Source organism: Cicer arietinum, chromosome 7 (assembly GCF_000331145.2).
Source record: "Cicer arietinum cultivar CDC Frontier isolate Library 1 chromosome 7, Cicar.CDCFrontier_v2.0, whole genome shotgun sequence".
NCBI classification, from domain to species: domain Eukaryota; kingdom Viridiplantae; phylum Streptophyta; class Magnoliopsida; order Fabales; family Fabaceae; genus Cicer; species Cicer arietinum.
The window spans coordinates 25,240,500-25,253,831 of NC_021166.2; the positions used below are offsets into that span (position 1 = coordinate 25,240,500).

Here is a 13,332-nt window from a genome sequence, read left to right on the forward strand (position 1 = left end):
ATTAATAAAGTAACCGACATTACAATAATTAATAAAATAATTTTTTAATAAAGTAACCGACATTAATAAAGTAACCGACATTACAATAATTAATAAAATAACTATTTAGAGACGGGTGAGTCTAACATAACAATAATTAATAAAGTAACCGACATTACAATAATTAATAAAATAACTATTCAGAGACGGGTGAGTCTAACATAACAATAATTAATAAAGTAACCGACATTACAATAATTAATAAAATAACTAACATAAAGTGTTCATAAAATAACTGACATAATAATAGTTCATCAAAAGTGTTCATAAAATAACCTACATAACAACAGTTACAAAAGTGTTACTACTAACTAGTGCGACTACGTGATAAATACAAAGCTTTATAAAAGTGCCTATACAACTCATCATCTGGACTAGCTTGATGTTCACTCAACCCCTGCTGTATAAGATCACCGATCTGCTGTAGGATAGGTGGCGGCTGTGAACTAGAAGCATCTGCACTGGTGGGCGGTACACTATAACGTGGGACCTGAGGTACACCATCTGGTCGCACCAGCAGTGGATGAGACACCTGATAGAACCACTCCAAATATCCATCTTCACACTCAGATGGATATGTAGCTGGACGAAGCTTGGGAAATAGCTCTGTCACTGGCGTCACATATCCCAACCATTCCACATCTACATCAAATAATCTAGCAGGATCTGGAAGTGGCGGTGAAGGAATATACTGGATATATCCGAATTGTCTCAAACACCTCTCTGGTAGATATTTCACTACAGTGCTGCATAATCGAATGTGACCAGTATAAAGTGTGATATCATCAAAAGGAATTACACCCCTGTGATTCTCCCATGGTCTCCATATAACATCTGCAGGTGTCAATGCATCAATAATACTTCTGTATTCGTGGACCTTATGCTTGCCTTGCTTATAGCACCATCTATTCATTCGGGCAAAACATTTCACGTCAGCACCCTGATCACCTCTATTACAAATATTCGGAAAATATTCGTAAATCCAGCACTGTTACTCTATCTCTTCCGTGGTCACTCCTAATAGATGGACGGCAAGATTAGGGTGCTGACGTGGTCACTCCTAATAGATGGACGGCAACATTACATGCCGTTACTCTATCTACATCGGGTGGACTGTAGAACTCACCCCTAATAGGCAATCCGAGAAGATTGGCAACATCATCCAAAGTAATCGTCATTTCACCAAATGGCATATGAAATGACGATGTCTCAGAATGCCATCTTTCAACAAAGGCAGATATCAAGTTGTTGTCGATCATCTTCAAACTACCCCGTTGTAATGGGTTCAGACCAGACAAATTCACCCAATTCTCTATGGGTCGCGGAAGTACCGGCGGAGTAAATTGTTGCATTTTCTTCCCATGCGCAACAATTTTCAGCAATGGTCGCTCCTGTATACAAAAAAAAAAATATATGACATTAAAATTAAATTTAGACAACAAATAATAATTAATTGAAATAAGTAATAATTAATTTAATATACCTCGCCAAACCATAGTCTAGCTGAAACATGATAACGGTATCGTGTAAGGACAGACAAATCATAAGGTCCTCCAGGATACCGTGTGAGCTCACCAGGTCCCTCAGCTCCATCATGTTCCTCCTCCATATGCTCTCCCTCATGAGCAGGTGCAGCCTCCTCCTGCTCATGTACATCCACCTGCTCGTGCACCATATGCTCATGTACCACATCTTCCTCATGCACTGTAGAAGGCTCCCCCTGATCATTATGTCCCTCATCATCGTCTTTGATAATCATACGTCTTCTTCTCCTTGAAGTTGTGGGTCGAATCCTCTATGGGGGATTCATCGGAGTCGATGTAGAAGTCTCAGTGTCCCGTGTAATTCGTATGATTTTGCCGTCTCTTCCTCGTGCACCCACTGAAAAATTAAAATATTAAAAGAATTAAATCACAATAAGTTATAAAATTATAATTAATTAAATTAAAAAAAAAATATATGTAACTTCCGGAAAACTTGATGCTCAAGTTCTCCGGTAACTACCGGAAATGTTGGCAATCAAGTTTTCCGGAACGCTTTCTGTACCGGATATGTTAAAAATAAGTTTTCCGGAACACTCTTCTGTACCGGAAAACTTGTTTCTCAACTTCTCCGGAAATTTTGAAAAAAAACTTACTCTCTGTTCCGGAAATGTGAAAGTGTGGAATGGTAATTTTGTGAGGTTTTATTATTTATACGAGGGCAAAATAGTCATTTCATTCTAAATTTGGGGGTATAGGTATAATAAGGAGGGTACAAGGGAAATTTTTCTTTTTCTTTTTCCTTGGTAACTCTTTCCACATCTACACCTTTAAGCCCATTAAAAACTCCATAAGCCCTTTTGGCCCAATGAACTTAGCCGAATTCAAATCCATTGTGTACTGCTGTGCTGACTAATTGACAACTACTTTTATTCAAAGTGACAACATTTCGATCTAACCCCTTATACATCGGTTGCTTCTGGTGTTTATTTAGATTGAAAGCGAGTTTAACTGAATCAGTGTGATACAACAATTTTGTTGAAACTATAAAGTATCATCATTACGGTCCAAAATGGATCAAAATTAAATTAAAATAAAAATATATATATATATATATGGCTAAATTACATTTGTGGTCCTTTAACTTAATTTCAGGTAACGTTTTAGTCCTTTATCTTTTTTTTTTCCCGACTTGGTCCTTTATTTTAATTTTAAGTGACAATTTGATATTTTATGTTTTAAAATTTCAACAATGATATCCTTTTTTATACAAAAATTCAAAAAAAAATTCAATCAAAACTCATAAAATTAATTATATTCTTCAATATAATACAAATTTCATCAAATTCGTAACGCAAATCTTCAAATAAACTCATATTTTCATACTTTATTTGATATTGTTAGGAATAAAGGACTAAATCGGAAAAAAAAAAAGATAAAGGACTAAAACGTTACCTGAAATTAAGGCCCTTACTTAAGGCCTTCTCCCAAATAACTCATTTGTCACACTATTGATAGATCCATTTTTGTGTCAAAAATTCATTAGATCTTAAATGTTTACGTCACTTTTGCAAGACCTCTTTTGTTTCTCATTGTTGGACTCTTTCTCTTTCATCAATTTGTTTATAAATTAATAATTAGACTATTGTTATAAAAGAAATGCGAATTTACCACGTCTTTATATTTATGTTGAATTTTTTCACTATGAGGTTTAATTTTTCTTAACATTGTACTATATTTTATAGACAAATAATAAAATAAAAAATGTATTTCAAGTTTAAAATATTATCCTAAATAAAATAAACAATAACTTCGGTGCTTTGTTCTAAGGATAAAAAGACATGTATTCGATCTGTAATTCTTTTATAATTTTTTAGTAAATCTGAAAGTTTTCTTTATTTTAAATTGGGACATTATCTTCTCACTCTAAATTTTTTATTTTATAAAAAAATAAAGTAAATAACATAATCAAATAATCAGACACATAGTGAAAAAATTCAACATAAATATAAAGACGTGGTAAATTTGCATTTCTTTTATAACAATAGTCTAATTATTAGTTTATAAACAAATTGATGAAAGAGAAAGAGTCCAACAATGAGAAACAAAAGAGGTCTTGCAAAAGTGACGTAAACATTTAAGATCTAATGAATTTTTGACACAAAAATGGATCTATCAATAGTGTGACAAATGAGTTATTTGGGAGAAGGCCTTAAGTAAGGGCTTTAGTGGCTTCCCTTTGGATTGGCATGCAAACTATAATTTAAATTTTCAATATCATTTTATTCTTCAATTAACACGTCCTCTATATATATATTTAATTTTGATCCACTTTGGACCATAAGAGACAACTAGAGATGGTCATCGATAACAGCGTGCAACCGTTGATGGTGGTTTTATTTTCGGTAGGGGTATCTGCAAGCATTCTGACTTCCAAATTAATATAAACTGGAGAAAATGATCGATAATGAATAATGCATACCTTTTTACTAAAGGCATGACCTTTTATATAGAGATTCTTTAAAGGGTCATGATATGACAACATTTATTTCGTTGCAAGTAATACAGTGCAAAAAGTGGATACCTGTTTAATTGCGAATGAGTGGTTGTGATCGACTGAGGTGAATTTGGCGCAATACCTAAGATGTGCAACAAGTTCAACACTTATAGAATTAAACTAAAGCCCAAATTGATTCGCATGATAAACTTTAGCTGGTCCGGAACAAATTTCTTTCTCCTTAGGAGAATAATCACAACCAGAGGTTTATCATTGTGCAGGGTACGACCCAAAAAATTACTAGTTTGTGGTTAGGACCAATTCCTAAAATTATTAGGCGGTGCTGGAATTCACATACTTTGTTGTAAGCAACAAGTAGCTAACAAATGTTCGGTTCAATTGGTTTCATTATCTGAAGAATACGGAGATACTTGATGACGTTTCATCAATGGAATTATACAAACATCCATGTTGGATTGGAGCACCCAAACAAGTGAAAATAAAACATTGATGCATGTACCTGTCGTTATTTGAGGAAACTGACAAGACATATACAAATATACATGGCTCATTTTATACATGTTGTTTACTTTAAAAAGCAGAATAAATTGTAAAAAAGTTAAAGCATTTCAATGTGTGGACTTGTAGGCTTGTAGGTTCGTGGCCAGTAATTTTAGAGTTCGTACATTTTCTTTTTAATGTGAAAATGACCCGTTAAATTAGACTCTCTCTTTATAAATTTTCACGATGCTCCTAATTAAACAAGTTCTTAACAAGTTGTAAATAATAAGATTCTTAATAATTTGGTAATAATTTTTGAACTAAATAGTCATTTTGATTCTTAAATCCTGAGTGGGTTGGGTTCACTCATCAAATGAAAATCTCTAAATTTTAATAATAATAATAATAATAATAATAATAATAATAATAATAATAATAATAATAATTATTATTATTATTATTATTATTATTATTATTATTATTATTATTATTATTATTATTAAAGAAAGAAAAAAATGAATAAGGTGTTTTAATAGATTAAGTCTATGTGAAGAAGAAAAAGAGATTTGAAATCCTTAATTTAGTAGCAAGTAGTAGCAGCAACAGTGCTGCAATAGAAGAAAAAAGAAAGGGGTGACAGCAACATAGAGGAGAAAAAGAAAATTGAATTTCGATAGTAATAGATGTGTAGCAAACTTATTCTGTTTAGTCTACTATTTTAGTATGTTATTTTTACTATTGAGTTTGTTCTTTTAATATACATTGTTAATAGTTTTACATTCTCTGAGAGTTAGTTCGAAATACCTACTTTAGTGGAATGTTTGTTATTTGTTTGGTTTACACCTTTTGGTGATATTTATTTTTTATTGATGTTCCATAATATTACTGAGAAGACTAGGTGTTTGGTGTACTCAATAATTATTATAGTGGAAGGTTTTATTGGACTAAGTCTCGTGAAAACGAAGAATTTAACAACTTGGTAGAAGAAGATAAGCAAGAGGAAAACACGAACAAGGAAAACAAAAAAGAAGAGATTGATGAAGTTCGAGATTCAATCTAGGTCTTGTTCATCAATGTCCAATTGAAAAGGACATGGAAGCAACATAATTTATTTCTCAAGTTCATGGAATTTATACCAAACAAAAAGAATAATAATGATGATATGTTCTTTCTGTCATATATGTCACCTTCACATTGGTTGAGACGTCAAACTAATGACCATAAAGAAGCACTTCGTGGTAGGTAACTCACAAGAGATAACTTTTATTTTTGCAATTTTTTTTTTTAATTTGTTTCTTTTCAATTGTGTGTAAATGTGCACTATGTCGAAAAAAATTAACAACTTGAAGTTGGTCTTAACCTATTTGTATGAGATTTTGAAATTTAAATTCTATTTATTTACTTATATCATTGCTCAATTCGACGATTTTCACTAATGCATGCATCATTGATTACTCTTTGATTGTGGAAGTCTCACTTTCCATTTTTAAAAAATAAATAAATAAATCTTGTTGTGATATCTTTGGCATAATTTTGATAGTTCATATTCTCTCTTGTTGTGAGCTTCCGTGCCTATACATTTTAATTCTTTGTTGTGTGATATTCCACACATATGTTATCTCTTTAGAATCTGCACTAATTCTAGCTTGCATCACTTACATACATTAAGGCAATTTTGTTTGGTCGTTTGAGCCTTTCTAACTACCATGTGCAAATTTTATCATTTGCTAGTTTCTTCGTGCCATGCCTTTGTTCTTTCGGTTACTAGCTACATTTCAAGCTAAAGACTTGACTTTAATTCAATCACCTTACTTGGAGTTACGTAGAAAAACTTTTGTCTCGTCTTGGTAAAGTTCTAAGTTTGGGGTTGCTAATGGGATAGAAACTTTTTAAGTTTGGGGTGGTGGTTCTCAAAAATAAAATTAAAAAAAATTAAAATAAAAAAAAGAGAACAAATTTCCAATTAAGTAAATAAATTATAACTCAATAGTGATATGGCAATCCCCAGCAACAGAGTCAAAAACTTGATAGCGTTTCAGCAAGTGTATTGAATCGTTGCAAGTAATAATTAAAATGGTAGTACCAAGTGTTGAACGCAAGGATTCCGTTCGAATTATGTTTAATTAGAAAAATTGAACAAAAAGTTTCTGAATTGATTGAAATAATATTTAAAAGTAATAAGAGTAATAGAATTAAACTTTTATAATACGAAAAATGTCAGGGATGAGTTTCACTTCGAGTCCAACCTTGGTTTCTAATTTGATCCTAGTTACTAAATTCCTTTATTGAATTAATATCGAATTCTTTTTATTATTCTTGCCCTAATGTCTTAGTAACAAAACCTTTAATTTCAAAGTAACTCTTAATTCTTTAGTGGATTTCATATTAGAATTAAGCCTTACATTACAGGAATTCTCTTATTAAACTATTACCTTTGCAACTAATTTAATTTGTTTCATGACTTACATATATCCTTATACTATAATATCATGAATTTCTCATCTCAAATATTCGTAAAGACCACTTTCGTTTCCAAATATGAATCGTAGAACTTTTTAAAGTTGATCAAGCAATAAAAAGCATTAAGCACATAGATGAGAAAAATAATTCAATAAACTCATTCATATAACTAGAAATCAAATTAGAAAAATAAGTGTTTCATATTGTTTCACTCATTCTTAACAAGTAGGGTTTAGTTACTCATGACAGAAATACAAAAGATAAAGATTAAAGAAGAATTTCAAGAAATATTCATGAATGATTCTAGATAAAACTCCTCCAATGGTGTTAGAAATAGTCGTATCTGAGTTTCTCTGGTAGGGCCCAAGTCTCCAAACTTCCCAATAGTAAAAAAGATACCTAGAAAGTGAAAGAAAAAACACATTTTTATACATACAATCGTGTGTTATGCACCCCAGCCGCGTGATTTGTGCTTCAAGCGCAATTTCACAGAGTTAGTGGTGTAGAAACGCGCCCTAGGCGCAGCTTTTGCGCTTCAGGTGCAAAGCCTCTTCTATCTGATGTATACTGCATTTTCTCCTCTTTTGAGTTCGAATTTGGTTCCAATGTCTTCATGAAATAACTCTTTAAATTAACTAATGATTAAAGATAAATAAGACTAAAAACAATGAAAAACATTCATATGATGAAGAATCATCACAACCTCAAACTTAATTTGTTGTTTGTCACCAAACAACAATTAATTTTAGATTTGGTACATTTAAAAGCAAACTTAAACTCAATTTCTCAAATCAAATAAAATTCAATTCTCAAAGTTCCAACTATTACAAAACATTCATCATGCTCCATGGTTGCTTAAAAAAACAACACAACTTGTATACTTAAGCATTAATCCATCAAGTTCAACTCTGTATTCATACAATCTCACCATTTATCTTAAGTGTTTATCACTCAAATCCTAGAACATGAATCACGCTACCATAGACTTGAAAAAATTCTAGTTAGCACTCACAATGAAACAAACACATACATTTTTTGAGGACTTTCGGGTTGTAATGAGGCTTAGGTAAAGGTATGACATTTTGGGATAGTAGGCTTTACTACTTTGAGTTAGATACACATTTTCAAATTATTCGACCTCTTTTTATTTTTCTTCATCTTTTCATTGTAGAGATTCTTAAACATTGACAAAAGAACTAAGAACATGTTATTTATCAAAGTACACAAGCTGACATTTTTTTTTCTTTTTTTATATTTTTCTTTTGATTTTTATATTCTTTATTTTTTGATTTTATTTTTGAGAACCACCACTTAGTTACACATGACAGAGATACAAAAGATAGAGATTAAATAAGAATTACAAGAAATATTCATGAATGATTCTTGATAAAACTCCTCCAGCGGTATTAGAAACAGTCGTCTCTGAGTTTCTCTACTAGGGCACAAATCTCCAAACTTCCCAATAGTAAAAAAGATACCTAGAGAGTGAAAACAAAACGCATTTTATTCACCCGTGTGTCACACGCCCCAGACGCATGATTTGCGCTTCAAGCGCAATTTGATAGAGTCAGTGGTGCAGAAATGCGCCCTAGGCGCAGGATTTGCGCATCAGGCGCAAAGCCTCTTTTGTCTGATGTATACTGCATTTTTCTCCTCTTTTAAATCCGAATTTAATTTTATTTGCACTTGGTTTAACTCCAATTGGACATCTACGACTCCAGATATGGCTGAAATACTTCACATATGTCATGTTGATTTCTCACCAAAATTTAGCATTGCACTAAAACAAAGAAACAACACAAAACTATGAAAAATCTATACTTAATCAAGTAAATAAGAACATAAGCATTCTATTAAATCCAAGAACTAAAATCAACAAATTATATCAAATAACTCATTAAATTAACTAATGATTAAAGATAAATGAGACCAAAAACAATGAAAAATACGCATATGATGAAGAGTCTTCAGTTACATTACTATATTCTCTTAAAAGAGGTACCCAAAAATATTTCAACCTTTTATATATGTAAACTGGCCCACTAGTGGCTGCAATCTCAATAGTCATAACAATACAAAGCTAGAAGTTTGAGAGGATTAAAACATAGTAAAAGACTTGTAGATTTTCTAGTGTTGGTGAATATCAATTTCACTTAGTTGATTAAATCCTTCAAAGTGAAGGAACTAGACGTAACTATCATGTTGCTAATAAACCAGAATAAATTTGTTTTGTGATTTCTATTCCTTATCTCTTTATTTTTTATTAAAGGTATTTTAAGTTTCTCTCTAGAACTTGTTTTATGAAAAAAAGGTTTTTAAATGAAAACATAATTCATGCCCACTTTTTCTTGTTTTTTTTTTTCACCTTGAATAGTCAATAATATCCACTTGAGTTTGACTTATTCGTAGTTATCTAATTTGAAAACATAAAGCGACTAGTTAGAGGAAAATTGTTGTCTTAATGTATTACCATCATAACATCAAAAAATAGCTATTGTATTTGAATCAATCTACTCCTCAAAAAAGTTACACATCCCTTTATGACGGATGCAGTATTCAAAAATCATGTGCACTAACATATATGCATTGCATTAGGATTATGGAATTCATTATCAATGAATGTATAATAAAATGTGATTTAACATGAGATTGAGATATTTAAGCATGCTATATTTCTATGTTATATATCATATATATGTTTTCTTTATACTTGTTGTATATACACTAATTTAACTGGGTGGCCCTTTACTATTATTGTAGGTTTTGGGCGAATGATTTATATATCATACGATGTGGGAGTACATGATCCAAGAGATTGGTGGGACAACAGAGAAGTTATGGTCTTTCTAGATAGGGATTTGACGTCTTCCTAGATTTTTTACCCAACTACAGCAAGAACGTGTACACAACAAGTTGATGGCTTTGATGAAAAAGAATGAAGAACTATTTTATGTGACTTGTACACATGGAGAAGATGGGGTGTTTATATTGTTTCGATACAGTCGAGTACTTAATCCACTATAAAAAAAACTGGTTAGAAACTCTTAACCGCCCCTTTAATTGTGTCATATCGTTTTTCAAAACCTCATCAAGCTCCTTGTATTATAATGCCTCAACGGGCAACTAGAAGTAAAATCTCTAAATTCCTCAAGAATACTGGAGGACCTTACCTTTTAAATTGAGTTTAAACTGTACCTCTTCTGGTTCATGTATTGTTCTAACCATCTCTTTACACTACCACTAGAGAACTCTTTAGTCATCTCAACAATCTTGGTAAAACACCTATTTTGTGTTCTTGAGGAATCAAGTATTCTCAAAGCATTTTTAGGATGAGTGTAATTTTGAGTCTCTTGGAGCCAATAAACTCTCAAAAATATTGGCTTAATTAGTACTGTTACACAACATCCTTCTAACTTCAAGTTAATACATATAAAAAACCAATTGGCTACCCCATTAAAAATAGCATACTCAAAATAATTTAGCATTCAAAGGAATGCCATACTTGTTGAGGCAAAGTCCCAAATTAATATTTTGATGTAAACAAATAAAGGTTAATTAAAGACTCTAATTATGATTCTAAATTATGTGTTAATTTAACATGTGCTTTTGAGTGTAATAATCCAAGATAGGTACTAAGCAATGCAAATGAAATCAGATAAAAGAAATAGAGAAAAATGAACAAAACTGAACCAATAACTTTCTTGATAAAATCTGGAAAACCAAGAACGTTCTCCACGTTTTTGTGATTTTCATCAAGCAAGATCAAATCATATGTTAATGCAAGGAAAGGTCCTTCAAATTATGAATATATTTCCACTTCATCTAAAAGGAATATTAAGCTCTCATCTGAGCAAAAGAAACACTCCAAAAGATCAAAGATTAAAAGGCACGACTCAAAGCAAAAATGACAAATGATCATTCTCCAACAAGGTAACATCAACCTCCAGATTGATAAACATTCTCCAGCATGTTACAACTAATCTCCAACAGGTTAAACAATTGTCTCCAGAATGATAACACCATTCTCCAATATGTTAACATCAGTCTCATAATGATACAATTATTGTCCATCATTGTTACATCATTCTCCAGCTTGTTTTGCACGAATCAAAAGGCAGTACTAATCTGAATCAATTATCACATCTCTGAGATGTTTGTGTGCATAAATAAAGGATAATCACAGTTAAGAATGATAAGCTACAGATCAGACAATATTATCACATAAGCAAAAATGCATAATGTTCAAATCAATAACATTCAAGGTTTAAAAAGTTTGGTCTTTGGTCAAGTCTGATACATGACAGCAGGGCACCTTTTCAACGGTCAGAATAGTTGTCATCAATCTCCTTGAAGCCTATAAAAGGAACCCAATCTCAAGGAAGATGGAGAAATTCAAGTGCTAAGAAAGTCCATCACTTACATACTTGAAAGTTTCTCAAATCACAAAAAAATGCAGTTTTGTTTTCTCTTCAAATATCAAGATCGTACTACTGGATTATTTTATCAAGAATCTATTCTCAAACACGAGTTGAGCATACTCAGATTCTACAAATCTCTTTAAATCATTATTGTGTAAACTCAAGACTATAAGGGTTGTTATATAGTTTGAGTAGTTTATAGAAAATCCTTTTATGGTTAAAAGGTGAATTGTAAAATCTTCTCTAAAGATTGATAGGTGACTTGATTGAATCATTTCTGGGTGGAAAGAAATTGTTGTTACAGATCAAGGTAGATCTGAACAAAACTATGTAAAACCAAGAACATTCTTCGTTTGAACACTTAATGAAAATCTCACAGTTGTGATAACTGGACGTAGCCCGAATTAGGTAAACCATGATATATCCTTGTGTGAAATATCTTCCCTTGTCTTTATTTACTTTCAGTCATTTTAATTATCAAATTAAATAGATAAATTAAAATTGCGATTTTAACGTTAATCAAAATAGTTACTATCTGTTTCTAGCTATACTATATTGATACAACTAACTCTTTTTTTTTTTAATAGTTAATAGAACTAACTCTTAAGAGCCTAAAAGAATTTAATAAAAATACAGAGTGTTACATGACATCCTTAACTGAAAAATTATGAATTGAATCATAATTAAAAAATATTTTAATTTTAGTAAAATGAGAAGTTGGGAGAAACATTTTCTCACAGCTAAAGACATCACATGGATGCTACGAAAAGTAAAAGTTATTTTCTTAAATATCTAAATAAATTAAACTTTGGTATAAAAACTCTTCATAATTTTTATAACATTGTGTGTCCCAACGTTTCATAATTCATAAAAGTAAATGTGAAATAAAATAATATTCCAACCCAATGTCAATTATCAAAGCCGACAAATTATCTCATTAAACAATAATACAATCAATCAATAATTGTATTAATAATAAATTTTTACATCATATAAAAATTTTAAACAAACAGTTTTAATCTCTGCTAAAAAAGAAACAGGTTTAACTTGATCTTTAAATTTAATTAAATTTTTTAAATAATTTTTTTACGTGTTTAGAACATTATAAAAAAATTCTTCACAAAAATTTAATTTTTTTTAACTAGAGATGAATTATATATGAATTTTTTAAATGTAAAAAATTAAATATAAAAATAACAAAAATATTAATCTAAAATTTGAATTTTAAATTCATTGTTTTGTAAAAAAAAATTTATATTGTTGTAAACATGCTTGAAAAAGGTCATTGACTTAACAACAAACATTAAAACTCCATGTATAATAATTTTCTATAGATTAAAAATTGTATTATTTATTTTTTAAAAACTAAAATTAAAAAGTTAAAATTTTATAAAAACTAAAATCTTTTTTAATCTAAACTCTTAAATTGGTTGAAATTTAAATTGACCCACTAAATATATGTGCAAAATAATTTAATGGAACCCATTTAGCGTATGTTAGTTTTGCCGATGGCTCCATTCTTAATGTGCGTCTATTGCGAAGCTACCAGCTTTTAGTTTTTAGAAATTGTGCAGTGACTAAACGTGTTGTTCAATAATGCTTAATTTTTAATCATAATGTGTTAAAAGAGTGTGTTAGAGAATACTAGAACTCATCTAATTGAATATATGGGATTTTTAAATGATTGTTACTATTATTAATTTATTATGAGAGAAATGCCATATGGAAATAACTAACGTTTGAGTCTTTTAACAATTTTTATTATAATATATTGTATCAACAATTAGTATAGTTTCAAACTACTCTCTTCTACGTTATAGTTATTGTGACTTTTGTTCATTTTTATGTATATTTAAAAAATATTATCAAATAAAAAAAAAAGATAATAGTCATTTTATCAAATTATCTTCTTTTAATTATTAATGTGTTTTCCACT

The 13,332-nt window shown here is 30.5% G+C and overlaps 1 long non-coding RNA gene across 1 annotated transcript; it reads left to right on the top strand.

The window, feature by feature from the left end:
- The first annotated feature begins 9,349 nt into the window (after positions 1-9,349).
- Positions 9,350-11,817, top strand: LOC113787668 (uncharacterized). The gene is made up of 2 exons (XR_003474183.2): positions 9,350-9,599; positions 9,739-11,817. It is a non-coding gene; the product is annotated as an uncharacterized lncRNA (long non-coding RNA).
- The last annotated feature ends 1,515 nt before the right edge of the window (positions 11,818-13,332 follow it).